Genomic DNA, 17,700 nt, shown 5'->3' with positions numbered 1-17,700 from the left:
CTGACAATGTTCTAATGTAGCCCAGTAGACTGATTGCCTTCTTTTTTTTTCTTTTTTTTTTTTTTTTTTTTTGTTTTTACAAGGGCAGATTCCTGACTCACTGGTGAAGATTATAGGCTTATCACCATATTGGATGTCCCTAAAGGAGCCAGTAGATTCACATTATCAGCCGTGTGACAGTGAATATTCTCTGTTTGGATGGTAGGATAGCTTTTGTTTGTGGTATAAGCAATCAATGGGCTGAGTTGTCTGTCACAGATTTATTTCCTGCCTGGGAAGCTAGTCTCAAGTGAGTTGTTGGTGCCCTTCTACACAGAATGAAATTTGCGCATGAAATTCAAGTCTAGGCATGTGTAGAACATCCTAGGAAAAACTAAATTGTATTTCTTTTTGGCAAATTCAACCTTAAGATGTACTTTATTCCAGCAAAAAACCTGTTTAGTGACAAAGGAATCCTGGTTAGCTACCCAAAGTCTATGTCATTTTTCTCCACAAAACAGATAATTCTCAGTGTTTCATACATTGTGAGATCAGCTCTTAGAGCCCTGAGTTGGATGATTTGAAACCTCAATAAACCTTTCAGATACATAAAAAGGCCCCTGGGCTCCCTGGTGCTTCCTCCATGGACTGGTCCTTCAGGAGTGGGCATGAGAATGAGACTGCCATAAGAAAACAATGGGGAAGAAGACTTTGTCCTCCTCATGGCTAGAAGCCATCCCTGGCAGATAGGAACTTCAGCTTGCAAAAGAGAACCGTGCTCTGAAAAAGAGTAATGTCTTTTAAGCTGGACAAGTACTATGGAAAACATCAACCTCTTATTCGAGTAATAATCGACCTCTTCAGTAATCTTTCTGCTGCACTTTTTGGCTGGTAGAAAATGAAGGTGCTTCCACTTCTAGTGTTTTGCATGCCATCTCAAAGGGATGCTGAGTGATGCAATATACAAATCCCACTGCTACAGAGATGATGAATGCTTGAAAGATAAATATGCTGCCTATCAATACCTTCGAGAAATGCCAGACTTGGAAGGAAAGCTCCAAAGGGGAAAAAATTACCCACGTGCTGACAGATCAGGCTTTCATTTCCCATCTGCTAATGAGAAATGAGATGAAGGTGATAACTACTTGAGAGATGGTTGTATTTTGATCCCCTTCCTGAGGAAAGGAAGATGTAATGTATTATAGTTCCTTACTTTAGCTTGCACTTCCTTAGTCCTGGGAGTGTTAAGCAAGGTTTCCACATGAACTGCACTGTAGTTCTAGCACATTGAGGCTCTATGACAAATACCTTTGTGTATGCACTCAAGGATGGATTTAGATCACCTCTTTCAATCCTGCAAATCTATCCAAGCCCATGGTGCCAGCTTCTGTACCCCAATCTTTTGTATTCACAGTGCAGCTCAACGGCTTCCTGCTTGAGGGACAACTCAGTATGCTGTTTTCTGAAACCCAGGAAAAAGCTTTGGTGTTACCCTGGACTTTTCTGGAAGGTGTATTTCTTTGGTAGTAGCCTGACATCAATCTCCTCCATGACATTCTTCTTGGTTTATTTTTCAAACCATTCCAAAAACCTCAGCTGCATGACTTGGACATTGTCAAATGGCTCTCGTGTTAATAAGCCAGGAGGTTTGTCAAGCATATAAGTAAATTACATTTTTGCCAGTCTTGGTTCTGTAAAAATATTTCAGTCTTCTGTCCCCTAGCTCAAAATCTGCTCATAAAATTTCTTCATGGAAACCACATTATCATGATTCAGAAAGGAGGTATTTATTTGAAAGAGATTTCTTATAATGCTATTAAGCTAGAATAGGCCAAAGTTAGAATGAAATTATTAATCAGGCTCTATTTTACTAATACGTATGGTCCCATTGATTTTAATAGAATTACATGACTTATTGAAATAAGCAAATTCTCCCTGAGGTAAACTTTTAAATTAAAAGTTGATTGAAATTTTGGTGTGGGGAACTCTTGATTGAGTTCGAAAGATGTATCTCTGATTCTGGACTCATTTTTTTCTCTAAGACTTTTTGTGCTTGTCTACATATATTCTACCCAACAGAGGAGAAAGAGTATCTCATTAGAAAAATGAAATGTCAGTATATTTTTATATTTATTCTCTTTCTTGTTTATGTGAAATAAATTGTTTTAATGTTTTTTTTTTTATTGAAATTACTGTAGAAAGCTAAGTCAAAGTGTTTGCCTTATTCTTTTGAATTCAGTCAGTTATATTCTTATCTGCTTTGTGTTATTTATTGTTTGATATATTTAATTTATAGGATCTGAAGGCCTGGATAACGATGGCAATCCTACTGTGGTGTTTGCTAAATCCTGCTTTCAGGAGCAGAGAGTCCATTTCATGTCCCCTCCCAACATCTATTATATGCACAAATGTAAAGAGTTACATTCCACAAGTGTAGGGCTATTCCTGTGCCTGTGGATGTGAGTGTGTGCTTGCACACTTGCCCTTTCTCATATGCATTTTGCCCTCGCTGTGAGGTGTGCAGTGAGAGAATTTTAATCCCATTTTTTGACCTTTCTGAGAAGGGAAGGTAAAGAGCGGAGGGGGAAGCATACACACCTGCAGTTTATTTCCTTTAAAGAGAGGACTTGAAGATGATAGAGATGAGATAGAAGGAGAATACTGCCCCTTGCCAGGAGCTTTGTTCACAATGCATACAATGCATGGTCTGAGAAGCCAACTGGGAAGTGTTGCCTTTGGAATGAAGAGCAGTATTGCCAGGGGTCATGGAGCAGGGAGTGCAATCGATTACAGGTATAAGTCTTAAGATGGCAGCAGGGAAAACGTTCAGTGACCAAATCAATCTGCTAAATTACCTTTCCTCCAGATGTGTATAATGTTATTCTTTTAAAGCTGAATTTGCATTCAGGTGCTTTAGCTTAGCTGGTTTTGAAGCAGAGAGACTGTCTGTGAGAAGATAATTTAGAACAAAGGATTCACAAGAACACTTATTTTGCATGAAAAATACCTGCCTGGTATTTGAAAATGTAACTACAAGGGAATCCAGAAATAAGGTGCAAGAAGCAGAATTTAGTGACTTAGTTGGTGATAGGTAATTGATTATTATTTAAAGAGCATCCCAAGTCCACTGATGTCAGCGGTAGCTTTTCAGGAGAAATTTTCCTGGATCCTTGGTTAACATCATCCCCAATGTGTGGGAATCATTTTGACAATGTCATTGGATGCTCTTTAAGGCACTGGACTCCTAAGTAATTACACTGTTTATGAAAATCCTGATTTATGCCCACTATAGAATGACATATTCTGAATTTCTCTTATGAACTTCATGAGTTTTAGTATGTAAAAACTCAGACTAGGCCATTTTAACCATGTAAGGAAAAGATGCCTCTTTGGCCTTACTTGCTTCTGTCTTTTGTTTGCTCTGTAGGGAGAAGAAAGTGCACATTGCAATAAATTTAATCCATTCACTTATACTTGTCACATATTTCTGTATTCTGTCATTCAATTCTGAAAAAAAAATCAAATAAAAAACCCCTCTCTTTCGGTAATGAAATCTTTTTCAACAGCAGAAATCCTTTCTTCTTCAAATTCTGCTTATGCTATACTGTGACCTGATTCTTACTAGTGTGGAGAAATTCACAGCTCTTTTATGATCTAAAGCAGATCTGAACATTACATTCCAAAGATGAAAGATGCATGAACAGCATCGTGGAGTTCCTGGCAGAAATCTCTGTCCTCAATACCCTCTGTCAGGAGAAATGTTTTCAGCTACAAGACCAATTTATGCTCATCACAAGTGAGGAGTGAAAGTGCTTGCTCCCAGATGAACTGCAGCATTCACTGCAGAAAGATTCACTGGTCATGTTGGTATTGTGTATTTACTCTAAAAGTTTCGACCACAAAGACAAGTTACAGTGTTGAGTTTCAAATATTCTTTGATGGATCAGTGCATATAAATGTGTTAATTCTGTCACGATTTTTGATGGAATTCACTCTGCTGAAAGCTATTAAATCAGACTGAGTGAAAAGTAGTATAAAAACATAATTCAACGTTACATCACGTTTTCTGACATATTGCATGATTTCAAGATCACTTTGCCAGACAGATTTCAATTCCCTTTAAGTCTAACTGCTGAATATATTCTTTGTTATGACAAGAGCACTAATGCTTATGTCAAAGAAAGATACAAATGTGATAGAAAATGTCAGAAAAGATTTCTGTTCCTATACTCTAAAGGTTACACCACAGGATCTGCTGTGATCAAATGTAAAAGTAGTACTTACTGAAATGCCATGAACTTCCACATTTACTTCTTTTTTTATCAAAAGTATTCTTACATGAGAATACCAGCTGAACTAATCTTTGAATTTGTGGAAGATTTGATCATTCTGATAATGATGGATTTCCTTCAGTGTGAGTACCCACATGCAAGAGAAATTTTGTTGCTCTCACATCCTGTTTTGTAGTATCCTACAGCTGACATCTGAAGAGCACAGTAAGTAACCAATATAAGAAATTGTCAACATTTTGCTGTCTTTAGCAACTATCCACAGGTGTTACTCTTATATAACCTCTGCAGTCAGCTATGATATACAGAGTTAAATCTCCCTGTTGCTGTAGCCAGGAAAGAAAAATGTGCTCAAAGCTTTTTTTTTTTTTCTTTGAAAGAATAACACACTTCAACAATCAAAGGACTAAAAGCTAAACAGTCACATAGAACTGTATTTAAAATCATTGGTTTGGGAGTATGGGGTGTGTGTGAGCGGTTTATGTATGGGAGAAATCCCCTTAACTAAAAGCATTAGAAAAATTGAATGAATGTAAAATTCAACAGTTTAATTGGATCTTGAGGAATTATCTTGGAACCTGCAAACTGGCTTCCAAGCCCTGCTAACTAACTTACCTTCATCAAATGCTTAAAGGCTTTCCTCACATTGTCAAAAGCATTTTAAGCAAGCACAGCACTCAGCTACATACCATGACAAATTTTGCCTGTAGGCTATTAAAATGGCTTTAAACCAGTGAGGCGTGCTCTTAAATATATAATATATAATATCTATATATCTATATATCTATATCTATATATATATGCATACTTTGTACATATTTCATACTGAGCTGGCTCTCTCCTACCAAGCTGCTTTCTTTGTGGGATTTGGTTTATTTGGGGTTTTTTTGGGCTTTTTTTGTGGGTTTTTTTGGTGATTTTTTTTTAGGGTTTGTTATTGTTATTTTTTTTTCTTTTAGCCTTTATATCTTCGAAGTCTAGCAGGGTTATTAATTAATGAACTTGTGTATTTCTGTCCTTAGATGCTGAAGAGTGAGGAACTGTCAATCAGCAGGGACCCTCCTGAATTAGGTGAATGCTAACATTTGGCAAGTGTCATCACAGTTGCTTGCCCATGCCCTTGTAATGCTCTAAGCCAGTGACCCTTCCCTCTTTGTCACACATTTCAGGTAGCACTCAGAGCTCATTGTGTGCAACTGAGGTCAACTGCCAACCAACCAAGTGCTCTGTCCTGCTCGCACAAAGCTTTCCCTGAAGGCAAGAGAAAAGAATAATAAAAGGGGGAAATGGCCTGCTGAGCAAAGACTCTGAGTCCTTTATAACAGGAGGTCGTTTTTGATTATAGGAAGGAACCTTCAGTGGCCATGGAAACCAAAATGCCACACAAAAGCCAGAGGGTGCTTGGGAGGTAAACAAGATAGATGAAAGGTGATGGTGCTTTTAATCTCCACAATCAATGTGTTTAGGTGGGTGACTTTAATTTAATCCATGTCTGATTAACCCACTCCCTTTGTTTACACCATTATAGGAGTTTTTCTCCTATAAAATTTTTAAACAAATGTTAAAAGATTCCAGGAGAGGGCTGGTCGCCACAGTGTTTTCATCCTATTCACCCCACTGATGTAATCATGGATGTTCTCATTATCCACATAAATGCCTAATCCTTCTTATTCCTGCTAAGCTTATCCTCAGTGCTATATTTTTGAATGAGAGAGTGAAAGTTCTTATACAAATACAAATTCTTGTGACTTTCTCTTTTAGACACCTAGCAGGATGAAACAACTGGAAACAATGGCACTCAGTAAGGAAACCTTTTCCATCAAGAAGTCTTGGAGCAGTTACGTGAAAACTGGTTTTGATTTGGGTGAGTTATGAGTCCTTGAAAGCTGCCCATCGTACGAGCTTAGACGTTTTTAAATAGCAGCAGAGGTTTTAATGACAGCTGAATGTTCGGAAGGAAGTTGTGCCGTGCATGCGTGCGCGGCTAATTTACCTACTTACTGAAAAATATACTCAGGGGTAGTGCTCTGAATGAACCCTGCCACATTCAGTTTGGGTTGGCTCACACGACTGAAAACTCTCTCCGACGGCTGTGCAAAGTTTTCCACAATAATGAGCATTTTATGGAAGAGATTTTCAAAAAGCCAGTCCCCCTTTAGGAGAACGGATCCCATTCAGACAGGAAAGGGAATTTAAGAAAAAGGCCCAGAGGAATTTGTGTTCCTACAACCCTTGGGGTTAAGGGGTGCATTCAATAAAGACAGGTATTTAAGGAATTATCTCATTCTCAGTGTCATTAGAAAATGAGGTTTAAAACTCCTCTGAATCTCATCTGGTTTCTGAATGAAAATAAAATCATCACTCATTGAGTTAGGTTTCCTAAGCACTCTGGAGGGATAGATGCTTCAAAATAGCATTTGCAGGAGTAAATGTCTAAGCTCACTGACTTCAAGTTATCATAGCCCTTTCTATAGCTAAGATGTCTTTGCCATGGTATTCAACAGCTGCCTGTGTCCAGCCAAACACTAGGTCCTTTCTTAAGAGCAGCTGCCTATCTCAAGTCTTTGAAAAAGTAAAGCAGAGCTCAGTGTGTCCTTCTACAATACAGGCAGAGGAGGCACTGCAAGTGATGCTGCCCACTCTCTGTGTAATAACCCAGCAGTAGGAGTGCTTGGGAGCAAGAGACCTGGGCACCATGCCTTCCTCAATGCTGGGGTGACTGAACCTGTTTTTCTGCTGCCTAGGCAAGCAGGTCATGCCTGGGGAGGGGGACAGTTCTAGAGCTGAGAAGCTCCTCAAAAACAAACAGGATGATTGAGGCCCAGAAAGAAAAGAAAGTGCCTGTGAGCTCCTAACTGTAATCTTGTCAAAAAGAGATGGTCTGTCTGAGGAGATACTGCCTAGGTGAAACAAGGAACAATGTGTCTGGATGTCACAGCTGTAGAGTTTGACAGTCTCTGAGGAAAAACACTGATGCTGTTAGTTGCCTTCTGCTAACAGTGAGCACTCGCATGCCCATTGAAGTATTCAAATTCTGATCTTCCATTCAGCCTGGAGCTCACTTCTTCCTTCACAGCTCCCTGTTGGGGTCTCTATCCACTAAACTGTAAGATATTCTGAGACAGACATCAGAGACAGCCTAAGACAAAGTCCTGTAAACAAAGTGAGAAATATTTTCCTTTTCATTGAATCCATGGCTATTTCATATTGAAGACTGAATCCAAGAGTCTTACATATGCTAAATTAGGGTAATTATCTCTCTCACTCAACTGGTATTTAAATCCTTTCTAGAGAATGGAGCAGCATAAACAAGCATGAAGTGAAAGGGGAAAACACAAGCATATTTCAGTACCTTTCTCTCTGACAATAGAAATTTTAGGTTCCCATATCTGTGTGGTTTGAACTTGATAATGGATCAGGGATACAACCAATTTCCCTTTATTCTCTTCTACTTTGATTAACCACAGTGAGAGATTATCTTCTGGACCTCCTTGATAGAAAATCTCCGCCACAGAGCTGTGCAGTGCCAGGAGTTTGAAAACTGTATAAAATCAAAATGATAAATGACAATAAATGGGCCCTTAAAGATGACAAACCAGCAACTATGGACTGGAGGTGCTTCTAGGATTAGCTATGAAATGATCAATTGTTTTCCAGGGCCTTTGTTATGAATATGTTTTACAATTCATGTTCATGAATCTTTCCATGACTGAAGCTTTTCAGCATTTTTAAAAGGCCCAATAATAAATTGTTCTGTATCTATTATTTTGAAAGGTTTAAGGCCACTCTGTTGGCATAAGAATTGGTGTTGTGCATGTTACACATGTATAAATGCAGTGGGAAGTAAAAAACTTTCCTTCCTCCTTTCCTCCTTTTATCAGCATAAAGGTTGCTTAGAGCTGAAATGATCAGTGGTGTGAGGATTCTAATTTGAATCAAACTTGCTTTGACTTCACACAAGTCAGTAGGCATCTTTCAAGGAGTAGTTACCTCTGGTAATATATTTTTTGTCTTAACTATGCTCAGGAAAAGTTTTTTGATATTCTCTTCAGTGAGCAAAATTTGTGTTGGTCACCTAACCAACCCAAGGATTATTGTTGGCCATGTGTTGTGCCACAGTGACCCACTCACAGCACCATTCTCACAAAGGAACACAGAAAAACTTGCTAATGGTGCAACCATTCCCTAATTTTGCTCAAGCAAGACTCAACTGTATGCTAGTCTATTTAATGAGGAACCTCTAATCAGTAATACCAGTTGCATTTGTAGAATTCAGGCTTTTGACAAAGTACACTGAATCAAAGAGCTTGTGAAATATTTCTCTACATACATGGCAGTAGAATAGGAAAGGAAAGGAAAGAAAAAAGATTTTACAGGATCTTGGCAGGTTTTAAAGGGCTTTCCACTCGCCAGTCAGATGATTACATTCTCATTTTCACTCTAAAATTTTGTTTGGTCTCTTTAAGAAGGTAAAGAATGAACAGAAAAATCAAAGAAAGTAAGTAGTGGAAATATACCATATAATGAGAGCTGTGTTTCACTCTGTAAAGATAAAGTTATATAATGTCATTTAGACAGCAGGTCATAGAACTACTCAAGAAATAGAGGATAATGACTGAATGGAAGGGAAAAGGCATTCTACTGACTTGAATGGAATGTCAACAATACCAAGTCTGAAGACTGAGAACATTGCTATGAGGGTGAGAAACTGAAGAGAAAGGTGATTAAGTGATATTTAAGATTTTGCTTGTTTACCTGGACTTCTGGGCTATTCATGACTCTTTGCAGCTGTTTCCACTTGTTCCTCTGACTGCTTTAGCAACAACATTCAACCTCTCCACATTCAATACTTTGAACACCTCTGAATGAATACATTATTTATTACATGCTCCACTTCGCTGAATGAGTCCCTGAGTTGCAGTGGGATAAATCTAGAATTATGAAAAAGACCATTTATCTCTTCTCTGTATGATTGGCTTGTGACAGGCACAGCATCTGAGCCCAGACAAATTGCTAGGATCCTAGAAATAACAATCATGCTGCTTGCTGCCCAGTAAAAGAAATGTTATATGGCCAAATGAGGCAACCCAGTGACCACCATGAAATCTGTTGAAGCTTTCCTTAGAGTTGGTGTGGATACTTAGCCAAACCTCTTTGGCTGCGCAATTGAGCTTTATCATACTCTTCTTCCAGCTAAAATTATAAATACCCTTATATTTATGGTAGTGCAACACCACCTACTAGGAGGCAAGGGTAAGAAAGCTGGCTCTTTTAAAAATTAATGAGCCTTGGAAGGAAATGAAGCTGAGACAGTATGAAAGCACATGAATTTCTCCTATACAGAAGAACTAGCATTCATTAAGCTGTAACTCTACACTGTTCAAAGCTCAGTCCACTTCAGCAGTAGACTAGTATGAGTAAGGACTGTAGAGTTCAGGGTATGTGTTTTTCTATTGCCTGGAAAAATATATTACTGCATAGTGGGTAACAAGATTAGCAAAGACATTTGCTTTGTCACAGAGACGTGCCTACCTGTACATTTGATGCAATAAAACTGATTTTGCAATGATCTGAGAAAATAGGAGGTTTATGTCCAGTGTTAAATTTGGGGCCCTTTGCAATGGTAGCATCTGTAAATCTAATCCTATTTTTACACTGTCAGATGATGGGAATTGCATAACTGAGTATGTTAAAAATGGCAGTCTGAAGGTTTTGGTACTAGTTAATATTAGAACTTAGAAGAAGTGAAAATTAATGTTCTTACAAATAATTCTATTAAGCAAGCCACCTTTTAATTGGTCTTTTGTTTTACTTTTTACCTAAAAGTCTTTAAAAATTAACCCTTTAAAACCCTTTCTTTTGTGCAAGGAAGTGGAAATTATTGGAAACATATAGATTGGATTACTCACAATTTTTTTTTCCCAGCTATGACCACATAAATTCGAATTTATATATGAAAGGGATGTGTTACTTATTCTTTCTCATCTGCCAAGAAATAGTCTCAAGGAGCTCATGTTCCAGGTCAGAAAGTTAAAGAAGGCATATTGACCTGGATTCCTCTTGTTCTGTATATTTCAGACTTTTTCTCATAGTCAGTCTTCTGCTGAGAGTCATTTCTATACAGAACATTTCTACTAATATGTCTGCATCAAATCAAAGTTCAGCGTTATTGAATGTACTATATTCACAGTTATGCAGCTGTGAATGTTATTACTTAGTATCATCTTGGAATAAGCTACACAGCAACACAGATCGTACAGAAATGACTGTGCCTGTGCTAATGGACCATTATACCTTCATCACCAAGTGTAAATAAAGGAATACAAGCTTGCAACTCTGAAAGGAAATTGCTGTCAGATACAATGGATTGTATTTCCTGGCTCTATGGTTGGTAAATTTATATTTAGTCTTTGATTACTGGTCACTGTATTGTGCTTATTGCATAATAAGTCACTGAAGAGTGATCAAATAATTTTCATGAAGACACAGATTCAGCATTAGAAATAAAGCCTTTTGAGGAGACACTCTTTCACTTTGAAAAAGCAGCTATGCAAAGGGTGAGCTACCAGAAATGAGGAAGATTAATTTTGTATTCTTTCCAGATAGCCTCTGTTGCCATTTTTAAAGAACATTATTAGATGCAAGTAGGGATGATCTGATGGAATCCAGCATCTGAAAAGTTCTGCTTCTCTCAAGAGTGATGTGTAGTCCCAAAATCAGAATAATGTTCAGGTGCTAGTCACAAGAGGGAGCTCAGTGCTTCAGACCTATAATAGAAATAGAAATAGATCCAGACTGAGAAGCAAAATTTGAATTGTTTGTAAAGGATATAGGGTTGGTAATTGAATAGTAATTTTCAGTACTTGGACTGTGTTACTTCAACTTGGATTTATCCTAGAACATCAATCATTGGCATTAAAAAAGAAAAATATTTCTCACTCAGCTAATATATAGCTTACTTTCTCTGGCTTTCATCTCTATACTATAGTTTCTCATATTTCTATTTCTTTATCAAAAGTAAGGTGAAAATGGAATGGAACCTGACAGCTTATAGCAGCATTTTAAGGCCAAAAGAAACCCCCAAGCCAGTAATATTTTATTTACTATAAGTCTTAGGAATGGACTGGATACAAATTTATTATCATGGTTAAAGACATTCAGAACTATAGGTCTGAAATATTATAATATTTGAAATATATGATAAATAAAATGTGGACAAATTGAAATGGCATCTTTCATAAAATTCCAGTTGCACACCTAGGATATGATGGTTTGATAACCACAAGTTGTAGATAAACTGCAGAATATCACAGCTGGTGGTGATTTGCACCCAAATGGGCACTGACACCAGCAGCCCAGGAAGCAGAGAGTAGATGAGCTGCCACAGAACCAACCTGGTTATTCAGGCAATTAATGTTCTTTCCTGGAATATTTCTGTTTTTAAAAATGTCATTTTTGAACTGAAGAACCATCAATTGATAAAATTGTGGCCAGGTGATCCTGAAAGTAAGGGTATTAAAGCTAGAAATTGAGACAATTAACATGAAATTTTCAAGAAATCCAAACTTATTTTAATCTTTGGAGGTGAATAATTTTAAAATTATGTTAATTCCCACTCACAAGTTATATCATGGAAAAAAAAGTATGATTTGTGCATTCCAGAGTTAGTTGTTCCAGATTAAACTAGGCTGATTCTTTAACAATGGCTCATTCTTATTTGCCTTACCCACTCCTGGTGTTGCCTGGGTGATGTAGCTGTTCAGATGCTGTGGGCTTCTTCAAGTGTTTACTTATCAGCAGTGCAAAGCCTGTGGAAAGGATTGGCTTGCTGCATTGGATTTACAATAGTTGTTCTTCCCCAGAGCAGTGGAAAGTAACTGAAATGTCATATTTCTCCTTCTTGCTGTAGATTCCCTTATCTTCATGTGTCTTAACATACGCTATCTTTGACAGCCTCTCCTTTTCCCTGCTCTACATTTTCTGGCTTGTTTCACACTCCTTTTTGCAAAACCTCATCTTTTCTTGGCCATCTGCTTTGAAAACATCTGGTGAAGCAGGTAATTTAAAAAATAGAGTCTGCACATATCTCACCAGAAAAAGATTTGTCATGGTTACAAAATAGACACTGAAGAAAATAACCTCTGCTACACCCTTTCTAGGAAGTTCTGTGGCAGTTATAGTGCTTAAATCAAGTTTAGGTCTAAAATGTACACTTTCAGACTATAGTAATGGACTTAATGACAAAAGCACTTGTCAAAATTCCATACTCTGTGTTATGCAGTTGTGCAACATAAATCAGCCTAGTGAGCCCTTCTGGCCATACAAGGTTTTGCTCTTTTAATTTGAAAGGGCCACTGTGTCCCTTTGGTGAGCACCAAATCAAGTACTAGGGTGTTACTAAGGTAATTTATTCAGAAAAAATCCTAAACATTAAATATAGCATATTTATTAAAATGTATATTTTAAATCAATCACTTAATGAATTAAGTTTATTTTTAAATTTTAAAAAGTTGTTTTCTAAACATAATAAACTGTAATTTTGGATAGCATAAGTTTGAGCTTGCAAATAGTCGAATATTTGAAGTAAAAAAAAAAACAGCTTCAATTTTGAAAGCTATCAGTGATTGTATCATAGACTTGCACAAAGTGTGATTCAGAATTTATATTTCCTTGTATAAATAATGGATATATAATGTATAAAGAAAAAAAGACTTGATTAAAATTTTCCACTTTTATTTTCTGTTAGAAGACACAAGGATAAGTAACCTGCTTTTATTTTATATATTTTTTTAAAATCTGAAATGCCTTTTATCCATTAAAAGTTTTCTTCAAAAGTTTTTGGCCAGACTATGTGAATGTCTGTCTTTGGAACAATTTTCCCCTTTGTTTCCCAAAAAAGCAAGGTGTGCCTTATTACATTGTCCAAATAGCCTTCTATTTCAGTTTATTATCAGACCCCTCTAAAACTGTAAAAATTCGTTGGCCACTTTTTGATATAATTCCTATGAGTTTAGTCAGCAGTAACCAACTATTTGGGAAGGAGAGCCTTTTAGGGTGCCATTTATGGAGAAGGTACGGACAGATCTCTTTTCTATCCCTTATGGATGTGCAAAAATCAAGATGCAACTACTACCTGACTGAGAAACACTTCAAAAATCAACCAGCACACACGTGATTCAGCCATAACAAATGATGCCCTTCTTTTCAGCAGGTCTGAAAGTTGAGGATTTGCAAAATAAATAGGGATATTCCAGTGAATAGAACACAAGACACAAGACTGCAGAAAACCAGGCTTCACTGCTTACTTTTTTCAGTAGCAAATTCGCAAAACAGAGGAGATACCTTCTCAGTTCACAAAACAGAGGAGACACCTTCTCATACGGCCATTAATTAAGTTCAAAAGAGGCTGAGTATCTTACCCTGAGAACAAAATCAGAGAAATCCTGCTTTTAACCATCTAGTTGTTCTTGCAGTCAAGGCAGAAAGCAAGCTATAAATTAGCCCAGGACAATTTGAGGTAATTCCAATACCCCTTACAGGCAATGCCTTGGCAGCCAGGATCTGATGGCTGTCAGACCCCTCAGCCACACCTTTCACCCAGAGACATCTCATCTCCGGAGGTTTCTAGCTGTATCCCACTGCTCTTCCCTGAAGAAATCTGAGGAGGTACAGATGGTCCAGATCTACAGCTGTAAAGGCTCTAAGAACATCAAAGTCAAGACTTCATTTCCCTCCAGCACAGCAGGTTTTAAAACAACAACAACAACAAAAACCTCCTAAACTGTCTCTAGCTCAAGAAGTCATCCCAGCACAAATTGGCAAGAACTTAGATAATCTCAAATTGGAAAATGTGCAATTAATTTGCTAAATACAGGGTGACATGCCTGAGAGGATGGTCTGTATTTGAAATCAAGGACAGTTGATTAAAAATTGTGCTCTCTACTAAGAAGGAAATAGTCATGCCTAATCTATGATTTAGAGCATGATTTTATTGTACTCTCATTCAAGTTTGTAGTGCCTGATTGAAAAGGAAGCAAATCTAATTAATTAATATTGGCCTCTCATTATCGTGCATCTGCCCTGCGCTTCCTGAATTACAATCCTAAACATCAGAAAAAGACAGATCTCTTTATGATCAAGGATCTTATAAAAAAAAATTAAAATTAAAAAAAATAAAAAAAAGAAATCCACAACTCCCTGAACTGTATCCTATTGCTAAGAATCCAATGGCATTTCAGCTGCCCCACTGAACAGACAGTCCTTACATCGTGCTCCGAGTTTCGCCAAACTGGGGCCCTGGCGGAAGGCCAAGGGAAGCAGATTTCAGCGGCGCGAGCCCTCCGCTGAGAACACCCTACCGCCGCTCCCCCCCGGCCGGGGCACCGCGCATTCATTTTATGTGTAGTGCTCCTGTGCCTCACAACTGCTATGTCTGATATTTTCTTTATGACTTCAGCTTATTTGAAGATTTGGCCGCAAGATGTATTTTCACACAGTGCTCAATACAAAGTCTAAAACACGAGCTCAGAAAGGCAGTCTACAAAATTGAAAGGAGCTGACTTGATCTCTAGATATAAATAACTGTGGAAAGACAGGGGGATCTACTCCTATGCAGTTTTGATAATTTCTGGCATGTGTGATGACACCAAAAAATGTTATACCAAAAGTACATGTAACCTTAGCTCTCAGTTGGGTGAAATTCTTCACAGGTACCTGACAGAAACATAGAGAATTCAGAAAAGTAACGTTAAGTCACTAGTGGCAGACAACAACCACAAATACTCACCACCACCTTTGTACTCTACACCCTAGACTGGCATTCCAACTTTTCTAACTCTTCTGACTACAATTTCTCTCTAGAAAACTACCAATCACCAGTATATGGGTTTTTATGGATCCTTGTGCCTGAAGGACTAAGATGGAGTTGAGGAGGGGAGGAGAGTGGTAGAGAGGGGAGATATGAGGATGTGAGGGGAGGAAAAGAAAAAAATATTGGATGTGTAAGCAGAGTCACAAGTGTGTGAAGTGCAGGTACAGTGTCACAGAATCACAGAAGTTTCTGCATCATGAGAAACTCAAAGTATCTTTGAGTCCAGCTTCCAGTCCTGCAGAGGATGATCCCCATGTGCCTGAAGGTATGGTCCAAGAACTTATTTAACTCAGACAGGCTTCATGCTGTGGCCACTTTCTTGTGGAGCTCATCCTAGTGCTCAACAACCCTCTGGGTGAAGAACCTCGTTTCCAGTACCCAGTCTAAAACCCTAAACCTTCCCTAACACAACCTCAGGCCATTCCCTCTGGTCCTGTCACTGGCAACAAGAAAGAATTGGTGTCTGTCCCTCCCCTTCACAAGGAAGTTTTCTGTGGTCTGTTTAAAGTTGAGAACTGGTGAATGGAAGAAGGGATATCTGCTAGCCAGACATGGATTTCCTTTTGCTTTCTCTTTGGGTTTCCAGACTTTGTTTTGTATCGTACTCTAAATGTTATATTCCAGCCTTTGCAGAAATAAAATAAAAATCAGCCTGCTGGCAAATATGTTGTTTCAGATGTTTGTCTTCCCAATTGTTGATGAAAACCATTTCCAATTTGTTCATAGACTTCCATTAGAAATTTATTTTTATAAATACAAAACACTTGTTTCAACAGCTTTTCTCTCAGTATTTCAAAAGGCTGAATAACATTGGATGAACAAAAATAGAGATGTTGTCTGTCGCAGAACAAAATCTTTGAGCCATGAGGAGACTGCTGTGGCTGGATTCTTCTCAGTCTGTGCTATTAGGATTTAAGGGTTAAAAAGAAAAAACATATTTGTATTTCTCCGCAGAAAAGTATCCCAGTGATCTGACTCAAACAATGAACTCTTAAGATGCAGCAAGGCGCTAGAGATGGCTAAGAAGAGATAGTTGGAGAAACATACTGATTATTTTTATTGTCCACTACACACTGTCACTTGACTGATTAATCCAAAACACATAATTCTTTTCAGCATGTGGAAAAGAGGTTGATTTTTGTCTCATCCTTTGCATTCCCATCAAGTGATGAACTATTAAATTTTTGCCTGCAAACTCAAATCGAAAAAAACGTTAGAATCAATATTTTTTCACACACTAAAACTTTAAAAACTGTCCAACTGGATATTTTCAGGTCTGCTGTTAATATATAGAGTGTGCTCTATGGATGATACTATGATTTGCCAAAATACTTAAGCATATGTTTGATTTTAAACTCTGAATAATCCCATTTGCAACAGAATTTAAGCAGGCACGCCAAACTAAGGATGGAGTTGGAGACAGATAGAAGTACTCCTACGCTTCTCAATCATCACCTCTAGGAGTTTTGCTATTTGGATGCAGGTGGCCTAGTTATTTTGCAGGAATTTAGGTTTGGCAAGCATTTACCTGGAAGCTAGGATACAAATGCATGTAAAAATTAACCAAATAATATGATAAAGAAATAGCAAAAAATCTATTATGGAAAATAGGCAGGAAAAAAAAGATTATATTTGTGAGCTTTAAGATTTATTTATGCTTTCAGATGCTTCAAGATCATCATGATTACAAAGAAGTCTGCAATTAATATTTCCTGTAATATTTCACAACCAAATTATGATAATAATTTTATATTTGACCAAGTGTGTAGCAACTATTAACGGCATTCAAAAGAAGCAATCTGGAGACAAAATAGTTTCTGAACATATAATGGTATGAGTGAAATGGTATCAAATTCTGCTGGACTCCGTTTTCTCATGTAGAGCAGCAAGAGTATGTCTAAATATACCACAGAGGCTGAATGCCTCATTTCTCCAATGCAGTCATTCTTCTGGCATTAAAGACAAGTTAAAATTATTAATACCTCTACTTCCATCAAAATCTAGGCATTGTTTGAATGCATTTTTGTACTTTTATAGTTGACCTCTCAAAATACTCAAACATGGAGTTCCATCTTTAGTGTGTATGGATACAATATCTCCATATTGGAAAGCAACAATGAAATAACAATAGCTGCAATACCAACGTCAGTCTTGCAAGTTATTTTATGTGCAAAATGAAGGGACACTTAAAATAACCTTGAGTGTGGCTTTAAAGGCTTAATTTACTAAAAAATGCTATTGTCTAGTTACATAAGAGAGCAACTGGTTTTGTTATGCTGTATTAAATTCTGGAGCTTTTAAATTCTCTAATCACTATTGTGGGTGAATCTGTCCTGAAGATTTCTGTGTCACTTGTCACTAAGCATTTTCCCCTTGCCTTCACAGTGATGGGAAAAACCTAATCAGTCTGGGTTCATCATGCTAAAGGGTATTTGCTGAAAATTCATCACATGTGATCAGTGTAGATTGGTGAGTGCCAGATTTTGTTAGCAAACTCTATCTACTAATTTTACCGCCAAAGTTGAAACTGTCAGAGACCCCTTTCCCTGATGGCTCTACTGA

General features: G+C 37.6%; 1 long non-coding RNA gene across 3 annotated transcripts in view; it reads left to right on the top strand.

Moving 5' to 3' along the window:
• The window catches only part of LOC107205938, a 56,751-nt gene that overhangs the window by 3,669 nt on the left and 35,382 nt on the right, over nt 1–17,700 (top strand). For 2 of the 3 annotated variants that reach the window (XR_001522201.3, XR_004497316.1), the window contains exons 2-4: nt 84–5,339; nt 5,438–5,734; nt 6,030–6,132. This is a non-coding gene — a long non-coding RNA (uncharacterized LOC107205938). The remainder of the gene's footprint in view (nt 1–83; nt 5,340–5,437; nt 5,735–6,029; nt 6,133–17,700) is intronic. The other variant, XR_004497315.1, reaches the window with a different exon arrangement.

Source organism: Parus major, chromosome 1, assembly GCF_001522545.3.
Source record: "Parus major isolate Abel chromosome 1, Parus_major1.1, whole genome shotgun sequence".
NCBI classification, from domain to species: domain Eukaryota; kingdom Metazoa; phylum Chordata; class Aves; order Passeriformes; family Paridae; genus Parus; species Parus major.
Note: the sequence above shows the minus strand (reverse complement) of the source record. Positions and strands in the feature narration are given on the sequence as shown.